Raw genomic sequence first — 18,400 nt, 5'->3', positions numbered from 1 at the left:
GCTCAACCACTGAGCTACTCAGGGGCCCCCACACAAATGGACCTTTATATAGTAGATGTTCAGTCAGAACCAGTAAGCGAGGCTAAGCAAGGTTCTCCTTAATGAGGGACTTTGGCTACTCAGTGACCCTTTCCCTCTTCTTTTTGTGTTTGGAATTCCAGCCCAGAGATTCAAATTGCCAAAAGGGTGACCTCCAAATCAATGCCACAATCCCTATATATCTTTTCAGCAAGCCATGACTGTGACATCTTTTGACATCAGATGCTAGAGGGTGCATTTGGCTATTTATCCAATTAGAACATTCAGAACATCATTAAGAATAGGTGTAAGGATAAATTTAGCTTGTTATTGTTTAATTACTAAATAAAAGAATTAGGCTGGACTGGGCTTAATTCTCCAGCCTAGTGTTACACTTAATTTTAATATAGTTTGATAGACATGTGGAGTCATCATACAAATTATGATGAAATTTGAAAGAAGATCCCTGAGCAAATTACCTGTTTCCAATGAGTCATAATGAGTTTCACTAGATCTTAGGGTTCAAGTTGGTGATCAGGTTCTGTATATCTTTTCCAGTGGCAGGAATTTTAATGTGAATGGAAACAAATTGGCTAAATTTTTCGAAAAGCGTATCTGCAGACTGACAACTTGTGTGTGTGTGTGTGTGTGTGTGTGTGTGTGTGTGTGTGTGTTTAAATCACAAAGCAGCTATGAGACCTCTAAGGTACTTTTAAATTAAAATCTATTTATTTACTTTTAAATAAGTAGATTTATTAACTTTTTTTTCTAATCACAAAATACTACAGGCTCATTAAAGAATACTTAGAAAATTCAGAAATATAAAAATTTTAAAGAATCACCTGTACATCTAACTCAGATAGTTACTGGCAACATTTTTAAGTATATCCTTGCAAAACTGAATGTTTTTATTATCACACACATTGATTATCTCTGGGGAGGAGAGCAGTGGTTGGAGGACATGAGTGAAGAAATATTTGTTCAATCTTACTCTTTTGCACATTTTGAACTTTGTACTGTGTGTATATTTCCTATTAACAAAATAATGAAGGATGTACATCTCTGTCCAAATATCCTTTGTGCTTTTTTGTTGTTTTGTAATAATCAGCTTGTGTTAAGAACCATTGATGTAAAAGTCAACCCTCTTCACTGACTCCCACAGGCATCTCTTAGAGTAAATTCAACAGCGTTTATTCCAGTTAACGACTTTGACTCTCTTCACCCACAAGTACTTCCAAATAGCAGCCCACCCTGTAGGCTCATTGATGAAGAAATGAATTATGTAACTAGTCTAAGCAACTCTAAAGTTAATATTAGTGCTAAAATATGGTCATGGATCCATAGCTAAGGTATCTATTCATTCTCTCTCTGATTCCACAGGCCCAATTCTTCCCATATAATCCCAGGGCATCACTAGGAATACAGGAATCCAAGCAGTGCACTGCGCTTATTCAATCTGACGGAAAAAACAATGCCGTCAGCATGAATCAATAGGAATGGTGCATTTGGCCAGCAGACTGTTATTTCTGGGGACAGGATGTATACTCAGTTTTGAGGTTTATTAGTGTCATATTTAGCTGTATGGCATTATTTTCCAAACTTTGTTATTGGGAAATAATTTTTAGCATGTGTATGTGTGCAATGCATGTATATATGTATGTGTACATATGCATATAAAAAAACACTGCAGACCGGGTGGCTTAAACCACAGAAATTTATTTTCTCACAGTTGTGGAGGCTAGAAGTCTGAGATCAGGTTGCCAGCATGATTGGGTTCTGGGGAGAACTCTCCTCCTGGCTTGTAGGGTGCCACCTTCTTGCTATGCATTCATATGGCCTTTCCTTGGAGAGAGGGTGGAGAGCTCTTCCTCTTCTTATAAGGTGACTAATCCTATCGGAGTTGGGCCTTACCTCATGACCTCATTTAACCTTAATTACATCCTAGAAGCCTTATCTCCAAATGCATTCACATTGTCAGGTCTTCAACATATGATTTTTTCGATTGGGGGCATCATCCACTATACACACACACACACACACACACACACACACACACATATATCAGATATATATACCATATGTCTTCAGATGAATATATATAACATATATATTATATATAACAAGTCTGAGTCTACATACATACTTTCAAATGTTCCACCAAAGTTTTATCTTTTTTTACTTTACCTCATTACTGTCCCTTACTGCTATTTCCCTCATCATGTAAACAGAAATTGCCAGTTTCTTCTACTTCCTGTTTTTCCTATTCTCCAGGTTCTCAGAGTTTGAGCTAAGACATAACCCTGGGTGGTAGGCAGGGTCACTGAACAAGGGATAAGAATTTGCATATCCATCTCGTGACTGGCCATGTGAGGCCGAGATTGTATCTTTCCTTAAAACCTAAATTCTTCTATCTGTAAAATGAGATTAATAATCTCTAACCCTGTGAAAGGGAAAAGAAGGAACAGCTAATAATTTATCATGTAATGTTAGCTTTTTATAATAAAAGTCTCAAAATGAAATGCAAAGATCTTAATCCAAAGGTATCACACTGGATTTTTTAGGTTTAATGGACAATCTTAGCACTTGCCATGTGCCTTGAAAACGTTAACTCACTCAATTTTAACGATAGTGTGAGGTAGGTCATCTGTTATCATCACCTTCTCCATTTTATGGGAACATAGAGAAGTAAAATACCTGGTTCATGGCTGTGCAGCTAATTAGTGACAGTTACAAGGCAAATCCTGACAGCTTGGTGCTAGAATCCAGTTTCTATGCAGTCACTATGAAATCACTGCTTATTCATTACTAATTGTGTCATTTCCTTGCTCAAAAACTTTCAGAGGGCTCTTGACTTAAAATAATAAATACAACTCATTAGCTTAGCAATAAAGACCTTCCAGCTACCTTTCTTTCCCATTTTGCTCCCCATGACAATCCTTCATCTACCCTCCTGTGTTCCAACTGAACTGGACTGGCCACACATCTTCAAATGGATCCCAAATGGTCCTGCCTCCGTGCTTTGCCTTGATGCAATCTTTATCTGGAGTCCACCTGTTCTCACCCCCTTTTCACCTTCTACATCTTACTCTTCCTGCAAGGTCCTCACAAAGTGCCATCTCCTTTAACACATTTTTTCCTGCACCTCTCAACCCCAACTGGTTAGATTTTCCTGCAGAATTGCATCTCTGCTCATCAATCTGTGTGTATGAGTTTCTGGCTTTTATGATAGTTATTTCTGTATATGTTATACTGTCTCCCTGTATATTCCCTCCATATTTCTGTCAATGTTACATTCCCTCCCAGCCTCAAGGATGGGCTCCTTGAGGGCTGCAATATGCATTCTGATAGGTCCTTGAATTTTTTTAAATTAAATTTTAAACCATTATTGTTTTTTGACAACCAAATGTAGGCATGTTTTTTCCAAAAAATTAAACATTACAGAAGTGCATCTCTTAGAAAGTGACTCCTCCTTCCCCACCCTGAGAGAACTGTGGTTAACAGTTTGGAATACAATCTACTCTTTTTTCATATAATAAATGTGTATAATTTTTATTTACAGAAATCCTAGTATACTATGCAGGCAGCTCTGTGTCTTCTTTCCATTTAAAATATTTAGTATTTTTTGTAGTTTTTATAAAGAGAGATATCTTTTTCTTTTTTTTTTTTTTTTTTTTTAATTTTTTTTTTTTATTTATTTATGATAGTCACAGAGAGAGAGAGAGAGGCAGAGACACAGGCAGAGGGAGAAGCAGGCTCCATGCACCGGGAGCCCGATGTGGGATTCGATCCCGGGTCTCCAGGATCGCGCCCTGGGCCAAAGGCAGGCGCCAAACCGCTGCGCTACCCAGGGATCCCTCTTTTTCTTTTCTAACAGCTGAACAGCAGAGGATTGTATGGATGGACACATATTTATCTGTTCAATCCTGTGTTGATGAGCATGAGGATGATTTCTAATTTTCCACATTATGAACAACATTGCAGTATGTGTGTACATATTCCATAGGTATACACTGCACACATGCATATATACATGTACTCCATATATACCATATACAACTTCAGATGACTTTCTTTAATACATACATTTGGACATGAAATTGCGAGGTGAAACAGAATGGAGATTCTAAATGATGACAACTATTGAAAGTGTAGATGGGAAGGAGTATTGTGTTGTGTCTTTCTGTATCCTTCACAAACTCAGTGGTTATGAGGGCAGGCTCTGGCATCAGGCTGCACAGGTTTGTATCTAGGCTTGGCCTCTATGCCTTAGCCATCTTTTTTTTTTTTTTTTTTTTAAGATTGTATTTATTTATTCATGAGAGACACAGAGAGAGGAAGAGACACAGGCAGAGGGAGAAGCAGGCTCCATGCAGGGAGCCCGACGTGGGACTCAGTCCCAGGTCTCCAGGATCATGCCCTGGGCTGAATTGAAGATGGTGCTAAACCACTGAGCCACCCAGGCTGCCCACACCTTAGTCATCTTATCTATGAGAAAATAAAATAGTACCTTGCTCCCAGTTAAGACTTAAGTGAGATAATCCAGTAAAACAATTAGCATTTAGCAAGTACCTGGATTATAAGTAAATGCAAGACATATGATGGGAGAAAAATGTGTAATAGGTTCAGATAATTGTTGAATGAATAGGACTGAATAGAAAAACAGTAGTTTGAGTAATCTTTCTGGAAATGGGTGGTACTTTGCTATGGAAACTGACAGTAACTATTTATGAAATGACCAGCTAGCATTAGAGGTACAATGGTCTTGGAGCAATTTCTCTCTGTGCAAAATTAACTGCCCTAAATCAGGATCAACCAATGACCTTGGCCTCTTCAGTCTCACACCTTCCCCAGGGGAACTAATGAGCCCTGGCTATAGCCTGGTACCTTATATAATGGGTATCTTTAAGGACAGAGAACAATGTATTTGCCTGGAGGGTGCTCTGGCTCCCCACCAAAGGTTATTAGGCTATCTAGTTACCCAGCCATTAATATGGAAAATAAATAGAAAGTGCATAAATAAATGGCTCTTTGAGTATAGGCTACTGTTTAGATTCTTGGGTTCTGTGCCAGAAGTCTCCATCTTCATGGAAAGGTTCCTATACTTTCTAGTATTACTAGAAGATTCTGGGGGAAGTCAACCCTGGATTTTAGAACCAACTCTGCCACTAATTAGCTGCAGAACCTTGAGCAAATTGTTGAACCTTATCTTGCAGATACGATGAGGGGACTGAAATAGGTGATGTGAAAGGGTCTCCCCACTTTTTAAAAAGATTTATTTATTTATTTTGGAGAGGAAGAGGGGGAGAGAGGGAGAGAGCGTGCATGCATGAGTGAGCGTGCATGCATGAGTGAGCATGGGGAGGAGGGGCAGAGGGAGAAGGAGAATCTCAAGCAGACTCCCTGATGATTGCGAGCCTCATTGGAGGCCTGATCCCACGACTCTGAGATCATGACCCAAGCCAAAATTAAGAGTCAGATGCTCAACCAACTGAGCCACCAGGCACCCCATAAGGCCCTTTTTTGACATACCTATCCCCAAAGGTGGTTACATTTTCAGACATCAGGACTACTATTACATGGAAAAAAAAAATGAATGCATAAAATCAGGGAATTGAAGTATTTTCAAAATGTCCAGGTCAGGAGATAGCAAAGGGGCTTCAGCAGGGCACAGACTCAGCTGACACTCGCTCTGTGGTGTCCACTGCAGGAGGAGATGGGGGCCGTCCACCGAGGAAGCACCCAGAAATCTAGGGATAAGGTTGAGGAATCAGGGCAGAAAATGTAGTCTAACTGGGGCCAGGTCCTGGCCAGGGGCAAATGTAAATAGGGCTCCCAGTGAAATATGAATATCACCCAAAGTGCACTGATGATCCTCCTCCTAGCCCAATGCTCCCCCTCCAGTAAAACTGTACCCATCTCCTCAGGCCCATTTCAGTCTCCTTCTTTGATACAAACTCCTCTACACTTCTCCCTCCACAGGTCTTGTTCCTCCAAAGGCTGGCTGTACTTATTCCCTGTGCTATTTTCATGACACTTCTAAGAGCAATACAAAGCTGAAGCCTCAACCTTCTAGTGACACTTGTATCCCCCTAATGAGACCCAAGGCCTTTGGCTCCCTTTGCTTCCCAGGCATCCAATACAGTAGTGCTCAGAAAATATTTGTGGCTCTCTGATTGAGTGACTCAGGCAGGCCCCATGGGGAGTAGAGTTTTATGGGTTTTAATCTGAACCATACCATGAAATCTGAGACTTTTATCTCATTGCTCATACTAGAAACTGTCAGTACCAGTCAGATTTGCTTGGGGCTGGGTGGAATTTTGTTCCTTTTCACGATGAGAGCCATAATCTAATTTTTAAATTAAAAAACTTTTACATAGCACCTAGTTCATGTTCCACAGTAATCTAAGTACTACGAATGTTAACTCATTTACTTTTCATAACCACCCAGATAGAGACTGAGGCACAGAAATGTTGCCATTTGCACAGCGATCAAAGCTAGTAAGTGGCAGTGCTGGGATTCAAACGCAGTCCATCTGGTTCCAGAGAACATGCTCCTTGAGATGCTATGTTGCCTGAAACCTATGGGTGGCAAAAATATTCATGAGCAGAAAAATATTGACGTTGATGTATTTATTTCAAAGGAAATGTTTTTGTTTTTGTTTTTTCATGTGTCCCCCCCTTTCCTTCCTCATTCGAAGCAAAATGTTCTAAAGCAAATGGCCTTTTTTTCACACCTGAGAGAGCTGGTGGCTCATTTTTGCTTTGGCAATCAAAATGGAAGAGGAAACTTGTGTGGTTTCGGGGTGTGTGCTGCACGCCGCGTGCTGTCCTGCTGCCCCCCTGTCTGCTCAGGGTCCTCTACTGTCAGGCTGTGTTGCCTCAGGTCCTGGAGACTTTTCGGCTGGCCTCCCCCCTACAATAGTGGAGCAGTCACCCCGCACAGCCAGTCCCCGTCCTAGAGCCTCAAGGGTCTTCCTTTGCGCTCCTCTCCCTCAAACTCGTCTGCATCAGAACCCCCAGGACTGCCTCTCTCCCTCCTCCATCCCAAGGGTGAGTCCACTAAGTGTCCCCGTTTCCGAGGTTCTGTGCCTGACTGTGTCTATTTAAGTGATCTCCCCACGTGGGTGGCGGGCGTCGGAACCTGACAGACCTGCCGCTGATTAGCTGTGGGACGCAGGCAAATTACTTAACGTCTCTGAGTCTCGGTTTCCTCATCGTGAAGGGGATTGATACCCAGAGGGTTGCCGTGCGGCTGAGACCACGCACGCATTTTCTTGGCTTCCCCTTGGCACTATTTCCTGGATGCATGCTTGTGTTTCCCATTTTTTCCAGAGCACCCTCCCGCTCGGAGGGCCGGAGAGGCGTCCTGCGTCGTCACACTCTGAGAAAGTCCCTCCACCCCTCGTTCAAAGGTCCGGCGCCGGTGGGCTCCTCTGGCACATTCGCGACAGCCCGTGAGAATCACTCCTTCTTCAGACCCCAACCCTCCCCTTTTCAGCCTGTGCTGAAGGCGAGCCCCGGAGAGCCCCCGGGCTCACGGTCCCAGGGAGGCCCCGCTGAGGTCGCGGGGTGGGGCCCTGGAAAGGAGCCTCCCTCGCGGGAGGGTGCCCTCAGCCCGGGCCCCCTTCCGGCGGCGGCCACCTGCTGCCTGGGGCGCGCGGTCCCGGCCGCCGGTCCCACCTGCGCCGCCGCCCCGCCCCGCCCCCGCCCCCGCCCCCGCCCCGCGGCCGCCCCGGAGCCCCGCCCCCGCCTCCTCCGCGCAGCCCGCGGCGCCCGGCCGCGCCCCCTCCCACCCCGCGGCGCCCCGGCACCCCTCTCCTCCCCCGGCGGGCTCTGCGGAGCATTGTACTCACATCCGGGGCTGGGTTTTGCTTTAATACGAAACGTAATTAACCCGGAAAAAAGGGCCGAGAGACAAGAGAGAAGGAGGGGCGGGGGTGAGGGGAGAAGAGCGAGAGGAGCGGGAGGCTCGGAGAGTTGGGCAGCGAGATCCAGCAGTGCCCCGGGAGCCACGGCCCGGCCGGCCGGGGGGGCGCCCCCCCCATGTGACCCACCCTGCCCGAGCCCCGACTGCCGCTCGGCTGGGTAAGTGGGGCGCCCCCGCGGCTCGGGGCGCGGAGGGCGCGCGGGGGCCGGGAGCCCGGGCGGGGGCGCCGAGGGCGCGCAGGCGGGGCGGGGAGCGAAGGGAAAGGTGGCCGCAGCCCCCGGGGCGCCTCCCGTAGCCCCTCCCGTAGCCCCTCCCGGAGCCCCTCCCGGAGCCCCCGGGCGGTCCCGACGGGCGGCCCTTGCCGCGGGCTCGCGGAGCGTCCGGGGTGGCGGAGGTCGCGGCCGCCAGGGGTCGGGCTGCGGGGGCGGGGCCGCGGGCAGGGGGGCGGGGGTTCTGCTGAGCTGCATTTTCTCACGTTTGCAGCGGCGAAACTTCTCTGCGGGTTCTGGCGCCGGAGCACCGGCCTCGCAGCGTCCGCCGGGCTGCGGGAGGGAGCGGAGCGGAGCACGTCCCAGGCAAGTCCCGCGGCTCGCATTGGGCCGTGGAGCCGCGTTTTCTCTTCCCCTGTTACCTTATAACAGGACAGGCCTGCAGTGCTCCCGGAGGGAGAGCTCTCCCTTTCCCCTGGGGGCCCGCCCGGGCCCTGGGGCTCCTGCAACTCCGGCCTCTGGGGGTGACGAAGAAAAACTGACCTAAAACGCAGGTTCGGTGCTTTATTGGGAAAGCACCCATGAGAGAGCTGACGGTCTCTCGCTCTCACCAACTTCTTCCTCACCTTACACGCTTCCCTTTTCTGCTCTAGTTTTGAAGACTGTTACTTCATCAAATTAACAACAACAAAAAAATCCCCAAAAATTGAAAAAAAAATTCAAAAAGAAGGAGGAAAGGGGTAAAAGAGGGCGGTGCATGAAAAGAAGAGGTACAGGCACCTCCAGAGAGAGGAGGCGCGGCGGGCGACCTCCACTTGGGCCTCACACATCTCTTCCCCCAGGCCAGCACTCCCCCCCCCCACCCCGCCCCGCCAGCCTTTCGCCTAAGGTTTCCTTCCTTCTTGGTGAGTTTGGGTTCTAGCTGAATCTTCCCCTTCGAACTCCTTCTCCCGCTCCTCCTCTTTTCTTTCTTTAGGGCTCCAAATGGGGTTTTCCAGAGGATAGTAAACAGCAGAAAAGAGGGAGGGGAAAGCATTCTACCAGGAAGCCAGCTGTGGCTCTTAGAGGCACCTCAGCCCACTGAATGGTGGTTGCCCTCGGGCTGAAGTTCCAAAACTGTACTCATGTTCTTAATATATCTAAGCCAGTCCCCTCTCTGCTCCTTTCTGGAGCTCCATCATTTTTCTCTGGTGGCAAAGCCTTCAGAAACAGTGAAACCGAAGGTCTGGAGCGAATAGAAGTGTTTGTTTTGTGTTTCATGGTTGCATTCAGCTGACATGTAATGGATAATAAGGATATGAAAGGCAGAGATGAATAAGTCCAGCCTCTGTCTTCGGGGAGCTAGCTTACAGTCGGAGAAGACACAGGCTGTACACAAGTGCCTAGAACACAAAGTGGATTGGATTGCTAAAACAGAGATCCAGCATGCTTTGAGAAACCAGGGGGAGGCTTGTTAAAAAGCATCATCATTTCAGATATTTGTCTTCTCTATGTGTACCACTTGAACGCAATGACTTTTGCCATAGCAAAAGTCTAGCTTGTAGTCTAGACATTATGGCCAGGTCAATGTATGACATCTCCCAGATGGTAAGCAGGTGTTTGTTGAATGAATGAATGCAGGTACACGAATTGTTTGCACCTGTTGGATGGAAGGGAAAAGAGCAGTGTGGCAGTACCTCAAGCCTGTAGAAATTCTGTTCACCAAGTTGGTGCATGAGGGTTTCCTCTGGATGTTGCCTTTAGATCTTGGCTCCTATTTGTCAGCCCCACTTTCTACAAAGTGTCTGTGGCGCCCCTGGTGGTATTTCAGGTAGTTGACTTGATGGGAGCCTTGCTCACCTCACAGATAGGGGTGATCACCTTGGTTATCAATTTGGAAACCACCTGCTCCTGGGTAGAGAGTTTGCAAGCCCTTCTCTTTCCTCGTTGGTGCTTTCTTCTCTTTTCTTTAAAAAGGAAGGAGGGCCTGCATGTCCCGTCTTGTCATCCTAGTGAGCTGAACTGTATTGAGCTCGGTATTTTACTAAGGTTAAAATAAATCCTGAAGACATGCAAGTTTTGGTTGGTGCCTAGTTTTGGAGAAATTCTGCAAAAGTGGGAAGGGAGAAGCATTAGCTCTATCAGTCAAATCCTCCTGAACAACCAGCTCTCCTGCTTGCTTTCTGGGTGTTTCCTGAAAGTCCTCCCAAATGGCAGGAACATGGTCTTCATTGTGTGCATCCAGCTGGCACTTCATTGATTTCCTGTCTTCCTCACGAGGCAGGTGGACAGGTGGGCGATGCCCGTTAAAAGGCTGAAGTACCTCAAGTTAGATCTTGCTGTGGGCCACAGGGCAGTAAATACTCCTTCTGATTCACGGAGGCGACTATGGCGCTACTTATTGTGGCCAATATAGGCCCACGACTTGGAAAAGAAGGTCTCGGGGCTAGCACATTGGACTGCCCCACTTATGTCTTTCTACCCTTAACAGTTTGGGTTGCCTTACTTTCAGTTTTCCAACTGTCTTAGTGAGCTGGATAGGACTCCTGCAATCTAATCTGTTAGGCTTTGGAAAGGAAGGAAACAGAACAAATATTATAGTGTGACAGCCTATGGGGAGAGAAGAATCCTAGCCCTGCCCAGTAGTAGCCCATCACTGAGCCAGGGAATTGGACAGGGTGGGGAGATAGGGCAGCTGAGAGGCGGGAGGGATGGGTCCCTTCCTTCCTGTTCTTAGGGGCCCTATGGTTGGTGGAGCCAGACTATAGCTGGAAGACTCCGTTGACTTTTGTTCCAAATCTTGGGTTGCTGTGCTCTCGCATCTCCTGGCCCCTGCCTTTAAGCCCATCCAACCTTTTAGGCTTTATAATTTATCTCTTTTAGGCAGAGGATTGAAAGCTGAATGGAGCTCTTTCACTGTGGAGGTTGCAGCCCTGCTGAGGCAGGAGCTCCTGACACTGCCCGGTGTTGGGCAAAAGGCTTTCTTCAGCTTTGGGCCTGTGGGGTGCCTTTCTGGCCGCAGAGGCTGGCCGCTGAGATAAAGAGGGTGGGAAGTGAGGTCTGCTTGTCCTTATACTCTTGAGAAGCACTATAGTTAAAGGACAAAGGCTGGAATTCACAGTGCCATTAGCTAGGACTTAAATTTGGCCATCCACTTGCAAAGGGGCTCTCCCAATTGGGATGCTTCTGGGGGCGGAGCAGGAGGCAGCCCCTGAGTCCTTTCCCTGGAGCCTGACCTGCATGCCTGGGTTCTGTTAACTTTCAGGATAGCCTGGCCAAGATGGAGTCTGTGGATCTCTTGTTTTTGTTTTGTTTTGTTAAAGATTTTATTTATTTATTCATGAGAGACACAGAGAGGCAGAGACACAGGCAGAGGGAGAAGCAGACTCCCTGCGGGGAGCCCAATGTGAGACTCTAGCCCAGGACCCAGGATCATGACAACCACTGAACCACCCAGGTGCCCTGTTTTGTTTTTGTTTTTTTTTTTTTTAACCCCCCCTGGAGAATTTCAGAGATGTAAAATATGATGGTTCTTGGAGTCGAGGGAAGAGTAGAAGAAGTTTGTGCCTTTCCTGGTGAGGGATCCTAGTGTTCTAGCCTTTCTTTTGACATTTGCTTATTGAGATTTGAGGGGTAGAGACAGCCATGCAGCTGCCTGCCCTGTAATGAGCAGCTTTGCAGTAGTAATGATAATCATATAGTACTTGTGAGGCATTTCACACACATCATAACGACGTTTACCCAGTGCTTCCTCTTTACCAGAACTCCTGTTAAGCACTTTTCACACATTATTTCATTTAATTCTCAGAGCCACCTTTGAAGTCTATAAAGCGATTCCCTCCCTCTTGCAACCCAGGAAACAGGCCCAGAAGAGTTCAGTAGAGTCTGTCGGACTCTACAACACATGCTCTTTCACTTCACTCTCCCACATTGATGGGGAGCTGAAGTCAGCACACCCTTTCTTATGGTCTTCTCCTTCCAAGAGTTTTAACGAACACACTCACACTGGTCGCTGTCACCTGCACATCCTCTTCGCCGCACCCAGCATTTCGACATCTCCTCCATCTCCTCCTTCGACAGACACACTTTGGCCATTTACAGTTGCCCCCAGCACTTTGCAAAAGACTGGGTAAAGTTTTAAATGAAAGTGATTGCTCTGGATTCCTGTTAGGAAGCCCTGCAGTGAAACCCAGTGCTCATTGTGTTTCCTAACTGGGGGGACTGCCACAAGTCTGAAAATTGGAGATCTCAGTTTTTATAGGCTCATTTATAAACCAGATGTGGTTGCCCCCCTGTGCTTGTGATCTCTGGTGGAGCCTTGAGCCATGGGAAGACCTTTGTTTCCTACTGGCTCCAACTACCACATTTTCTCTGACCATACATGAAGCTGCTGTTAAGAGAGGTCATGACAGTTTAAAATATTTTTGTTGCTTTTGGCATTCTTCTTGCGGTAGATCAATGTTCAGTTTCTCTAGCCTTTTCCCTGAAATTTGTCCCCTTGAAAATCCCTTCTTGAGGGTCTTTTCCTTCCCCACGAAGCTCTAGGGTCTGGTAGGGTTTGGGCTGTCTGTGTCACAGGGGCACCTTTTCTTCCCTGTTGCTGTAGATGTTTGCATTTCTCACTCTGCTTTTACTGGGAACATGTTCTTGGGGCATTCCCTTCTCTCTCACATTATCCTCCTGCCTTAAGATGATTTGGAATTTGTTCTTATGACACTGTCAAAGTGCAGTGGTAGTGTTACAGTAGGAGATAGACTGCTCCCGCACTTTCTAAGTTATAATCTTTGGTCCACTCCCAATGATGTGTTTTGAAATAGCTATGTTTGTGTTTTGTGGTTTTTCCTGGGCCCTTGGCATTGTTGGAACTCGCACGACACACTCCTGTATGCTGCAGATTTAAACAGAGGTGAAGTCTGTTCACATGGCCCGTGCATATTCTAGCACTAGCTGAGTGACTGCTCTGAACCTCCACACCCCGGTTCCTGTCTGCGGAGTTACAGTCCCCTGAGACCTCTGATGTCATTTCCCGATAAACTTTCTCCTGTTGAAGTTTAGCAATTTCCTGTTAGTATCCCTCTCACTCGCCACGGATTCTGCTGTGTCCAGCTCCCACCCTCATAGGGTAACAAGACAGGAGATGTTCTGTACGTCCCACCACATGTCAAGAAACACCTTCCTGACTTTTTCTGGAGCAAAATCCCTGAAATTTCCTGTCCTGCCAACATAAAGTAACATGAAAGAAAAATCTTCAAATTTATAAAATGAATTTATGTTTTTTTTTTTCATACTTGAACCATTGGAGGTTATAGTGGATGGTTTCATGATGGGGCCAACACCATTTGAGGCTTTGTCTGTGTTAGCACTTTCCATTTTATTTCCCTCAGAAGCATCAGAATGGTCAAGCAGATGAATCTCTCTTATTTCACTCTGTTTTTTCCTGTATCTCCAAACTACATGAGCAGTCTTAAAAATAAGATATCCAAGGGGTGCCTGGCTGGCTCACTCGGTGGAGCATGTGACTTTTGATCTTGTGGTTGTGAGTTTGAGCCCCACGTTGGGTGTAGAGATTACTTAAATATAAAATTTTTTAAAAAGACATCCAATAAAGCAAACTACAGCTTTAATGATGTAATAACTCTAAAGCCTAAATCTATTTATCCATCTTTTCATTCATCTGTTCAGCCATTTATTTAACAAATGCAAGCCCCATCTCTAAAGTTTCAAGAAGGAAAGGTCTACTGAGGGTCTTTCTCAGGGCTCCTGCTTAGTTTAGCCAGAGCACTAGGCATGGTGTGGCTTAGGCACCGTAACAGTAGAGGAAGATAGTTATTGATGAGGGTGTGAATATTGAATTCACTTAAAGGGCAGGGGCTCCTCTTATGAAGACTAGAGAGCAAGGAACCAAACGTGCAGGGGAAAGACTGAGCCTGTCTAAGAGGATGGTGCAATAGGAAGTATGAAACCCAAACCCAACTAGATTGGAGAGTGCCAAAGCCCTCTGGATAGAGGTACCTGGCTCTTGGGCAGTTGTGATGGGTGGGATAGTGCTTCATTAGGTTTAAGACTTTGGGGCGCCTGACTGGCTTGGTTGGTGGAGCATGCAACCCTTGATGTTGGGGTCGTGAGTTTAAGCCTCATGCTGGATGTAGGGCTTACTCAGAAAAAAAAAAAAAAAAAAAAAAAAAAAGACTAAAACACCAAAAAGTCCCAAGAGAGCTGTAATTGAGGCAAGGTTTTGCTTGTTTGTGGACTCTGGAGACTTGACAAATTTATTCTCAGCTTCAAAATTTATACACTGGGGTCAGAATGTGTGTGTAGTTAAAAAAGCTTTCCCACCTGCTGAATAAAGGAGCACACATGCCCTGTAGAACATTTGGAAAATTTAGAAAATATACAGAAGTAAATAAAATTCACCCATAATTAATAGATAATAACTGTCAGTATTTTGATGCCTATATATCAATCTTTTTCTATCCAAATACAGAAATACAAAAACAATACTTAAGGGATTAAGATCATAATATAAGTCATATTGTATCTTTAAAAAACTTATGATGAGTTTTTTCCTAATTCATTTAAAATTCTTTGAAAACACAGTTGTTTGATTGTATAATATTTCCTTATGTGAATGTCCCATAATTTATTTAATTATCCCCTAATCATTGGGACATTCAAGGCACTTCCAACTTGTTGTTATTATGAATTCTACTGCAGTTGCCTTTTTAAAAATTTTAATCTTTATTTGCATCTTAGTTTATTTACTTGGCTGAAATCCTAGAAGTAGAATTACTGGTCCAATGGGATGAACATTTTTAGCTCTCTTGCCACAGATTGCCAAATTGCTTTCCACAAAGGTTCATGCACCTGTCCTGGGTGTAGAAGAATCCTAAGACATCTTTTCAAGTAGATAACATTTGTTTCAAGCAGCAATCTTCTTTTTATATTCTTGACCCTCCCGTGCCTTTGTTTCCTGTTGGTGCAGGTTCTTTTTCTTTCAGGTCCCAGTTGTTTCTTCTATGTTAATCAGCCTGATGAAGATGTCAATTGCCTCAATTCCTAGGGGACAGTTTTATTTATTTTTTTTCTTGGGTTAAGTCTTCTCCAATAATGGAACCTGAGACATTAAAATGGTCAGTCGAGGAGATGTTTTGGATAGATGTCCCCAGTGCCCTTCACCTCATCGTAAGGTGGGAAGAAGCCCTTGACTCTTCTCATGAGTTTCATCAGTCAACTGGCAAATGTTGGCCAGGAATCTTGGTTTAATAGACATTTAACCCATTTTCTGTTACTGAGCTGTGGGTAAATCCATGCAAACTCACTTTTTGCTCAAAGTCTCACTTTTACCGTAAATTAGATATTTAACATGTTTTCAAGTGTAGTACAAACATAGAAACTTATAAACTGAAGAAATCTGAATCATAAAACTTTCCTCTTTTCTATTTTACTTTTCATTAAAATACATTATTCAGTTATTTGGATTGTGTGAGGACATATTTTGGTTTGGTTTGGTTTGATTGTGTGTGTGTGTGTGTGTGTGTGAGAGAGAGAGAGAGAGAGGGAGAATGTGCACATGATTTGGTTTGCATTTTACAAAGTTCAGGAAGGAAGATGAAGCAGGAAGCAAACGTAAAAAAAATGTTCAGCTTCACTAGGCATCATTATATATTTAAAACTAGCAACAGTTGAAAATGAGGACATTTAACGTATATAAGATTATAGAGATGGTAACAATATATTACTGACTGCAATGTAAACAGTATTTTTAGAAAGCAGTTTTAGGGGTGCCTGGGTGGCTCAGTTGGTTAAGCATCTCTTGACAGTTTAGGTCTTGATCCTGGGGTCCTGAGGTGGAACCCCATGCAGGGAACCTGCTTCCCTCTCTCCCTCTGCTCTTCCCCCTGCTTGTGCTCTTTCTCCCCCTCCCTCAAGCAAATAAATCAAATCTAAAAAAAAAAAAAAAAGAAGAAAGCAGTTTTATAATAGATCTCAAGAATTGTAAAAGATCATTACTTATGATCTAGTCATATTATTGCTTGGAATTTGTGTATACTGTTTCCATGTAAAAGAAGAAACAAAGTATGAAAATAAGAACTTTCATAACATTATTTATAATAGTGAAAAACTGAATATAATCTGTCTAATCATAGAAAAATGGTTAAGTAAATTATAGTAAATGCAGTTCAGTAATGTTATGCAACCATTAAAAGCAATGATTATAAAGACTATGTAGCAACATGGAACATGTTTATGATATAATTTAAAAATTTAAAAAGGCCAATTATGTGGATAGGGGCATGAAAAAGCATGCAAATATGAAAATGATTGGCTGGAGTGAATTTTTTAAAATTCCAGCATTGTTACACTGTGATTTTTGCACTAAAGAATAGAAAATTCGAAAGGGGTTTGGCAAACTTTGGAAAGAGGGTACTGAGTAGAGTGGACCAAGGTCCTTTCCTGCACAAATATTCTGTACTCTTTGTCACCAGTGAATTGTGAAGACTCTGAAGCTCCTTGCTAGGTTTCATTCTGCTATTAGAGCAGAGGTGAAGGTGCTAGTCTGGGAGAGCGGAACCTGATGCTGCACTGCAGCAAGAGCACTTGGCACTCCTTGTCCCATGAGATGGGGAGAGTCATAGTCAGGGTGTGGGGTCTAGGACATGGGAGCAGTTCCTGGGGTAAAGCACCCAATGTCACCCTCCACTCAATAGTTTTACACTGAGGAACTTGGATTAAGATGAAGTTTAAGATAATAAGTGATTTTAAAGAGTCAGAAAACAGGCTAAAACTATATAATTGGAGGACTGTAGAAAGAATATCACAAAGCTTTGCCTTGGTCTTCGTGGGGGGAATTTGGGGTGATAGCATATATATGTGCATCAAGTGTTTTTCTCCCCTTGTGAACCAATGATTAGCACTTCCCTGTCCCCTCATTGCCCAGTTGTTGGGGCTGGGCATGGGGTAGCAGAGTTCACCATATTAGGGGGGCCTTCCCAGGAAAAAATGGAGGAGCCAGGAAACTTGGGAGATGGTGGTGGCAGGTTGAAGAGCAGAGATGGGGCTGGGGGGATCGGGAGCAGCAGGCTCCCAGTACCAAACCTTAGCCTCTATCCTGACAAGGGATGTATAAGTGGGGTCAGAGTGAAGGGACAGAGCATTGGGGGTTAGGGCCTCGGGTTTGTGTTTGGTGTGCCATCTTTTGAGTATGTTGCTTCTGTGTGCGTTGGCGAGGCATAACAGCCTTTATGTGTGATATTTGGTTCTCCTGCAGCCCATCCTTTTCCCCTACCTCCCACATTCTTGATGAGCTCCGTGACTCAGCTGCTTCCCAGGACATCTGAGCAGACTTTTTTTTTTTTTTTTTCCTGGCACTAGAACCACAGTCAGGAGAAGGAACCAGAATTCTTTTTGGTATCCTTCCTTTGGACACGTGAGGATTCTCTCCCACCCATGGATCTGTGTGAATGGAAGCCCCCTCCATAAAAGCAGACTGTTGAAGGACTAGACAGTGCCTTCTCTAGCCCATGACCTCAGAAAAGGGCTGGCACTGATTAGTCCTGTAGGGCTGAACAGGGAACATGTGAAAGCCAGCATTAAGCTGGATGCTGTGCTTACCAGCTGGGTCTAGAGAGACAGTTGGCATGATTGTCCCACTGCAGTTGATATGTTATCTCTCAGAGATGTCCCAGGAGTGGCAGCAGTCCTGAAACTTCTGGGAATTCTGCCTCTGTAGCCAGATTGGCATTGAGGGAATTTGCCTCGTTTTCCTAGGGAACGGGTGAATTCCCCCATCCTGCCTGGGCAGCCGTGCAGGGGACTGTGCGTGGACATCCCAGCTTCTCTGCCTTGGACTCCTGTTTTCCCCTGATTCTCTAGGGGGACACTGCATCCTTTCTTAGGGGTATGCTCTTTCTCTGCCAACGCCAGGCCTCCTGCCTTTCTGTCGTTGGCCTAGTGTCTGCTAGAAGACTTGAGATGCCTCCCATAGTGCTTGTTCCTGACTCCTGGCTCGAGCGCATCCTTCCCCTTTCTGGATCTCACACTTGCCTGGCTGTGAGACCGCAGCTGGGATGGAAAGTTAGCTCAGGAAGGCAGGGGTCTGGCTGCAGGTCCCTGAGACCGCTGTGACGCTGTCCTGTGCACTTGTCCTTCACTTCCCTGTGCTGCTACTTCCTTCTCCTCTACTAGCTTTTTAAACCTCCTCTTCCCATTTTTTATCCTTTTCTCACCTTCTCTTTTACTTCTCTTGTTCTTACTTTAAGCTGTGTTG

At 45.2% G+C, this 18,400-nt stretch overlaps 1 protein-coding gene across 6 annotated transcripts in view; it reads left to right on the top strand.

Annotated features, from left to right (window-relative positions):
- PLEKHA2 (pleckstrin homology domain containing A2) overlaps window positions 1-18,400 on the top strand; it is a 76,015-nt gene that overhangs the window by 7,200 nt on the left and 50,415 nt on the right. For 2 of the 6 annotated variants that reach the window (XM_025434209.3, XM_035700238.2), the window contains exons 1-2: window positions 7,828-8,103; window positions 8,429-8,520. The exons of 1 other annotated variant lie outside the window; for it this stretch is intronic. The gene's annotated coding sequence lies outside the window, so the exon portion shown is untranslated. Of the gene's footprint in view, window positions 1-7,406; window positions 7,473-7,827; window positions 8,104-8,428; window positions 8,521-18,400 lie in introns of those variants that run through there. 3 more of the 6 variants (XM_035700237.2, XM_025434025.3, XM_025434066.3) reach the window with 3 other exon arrangements.

The sequence above is a fragment of the Canis lupus genome, chromosome 16 (genome assembly GCF_003254725.2).
Source record: "Canis lupus dingo isolate Sandy chromosome 16, ASM325472v2, whole genome shotgun sequence".
Lineage (NCBI taxonomy): Eukaryota > Metazoa > Chordata > Mammalia > Carnivora > Canidae > Canis > Canis lupus.
The sequence above is the reverse complement of the archived record's forward strand: the minus strand, read 5'-3'. Positions and strand labels throughout refer to the sequence as shown.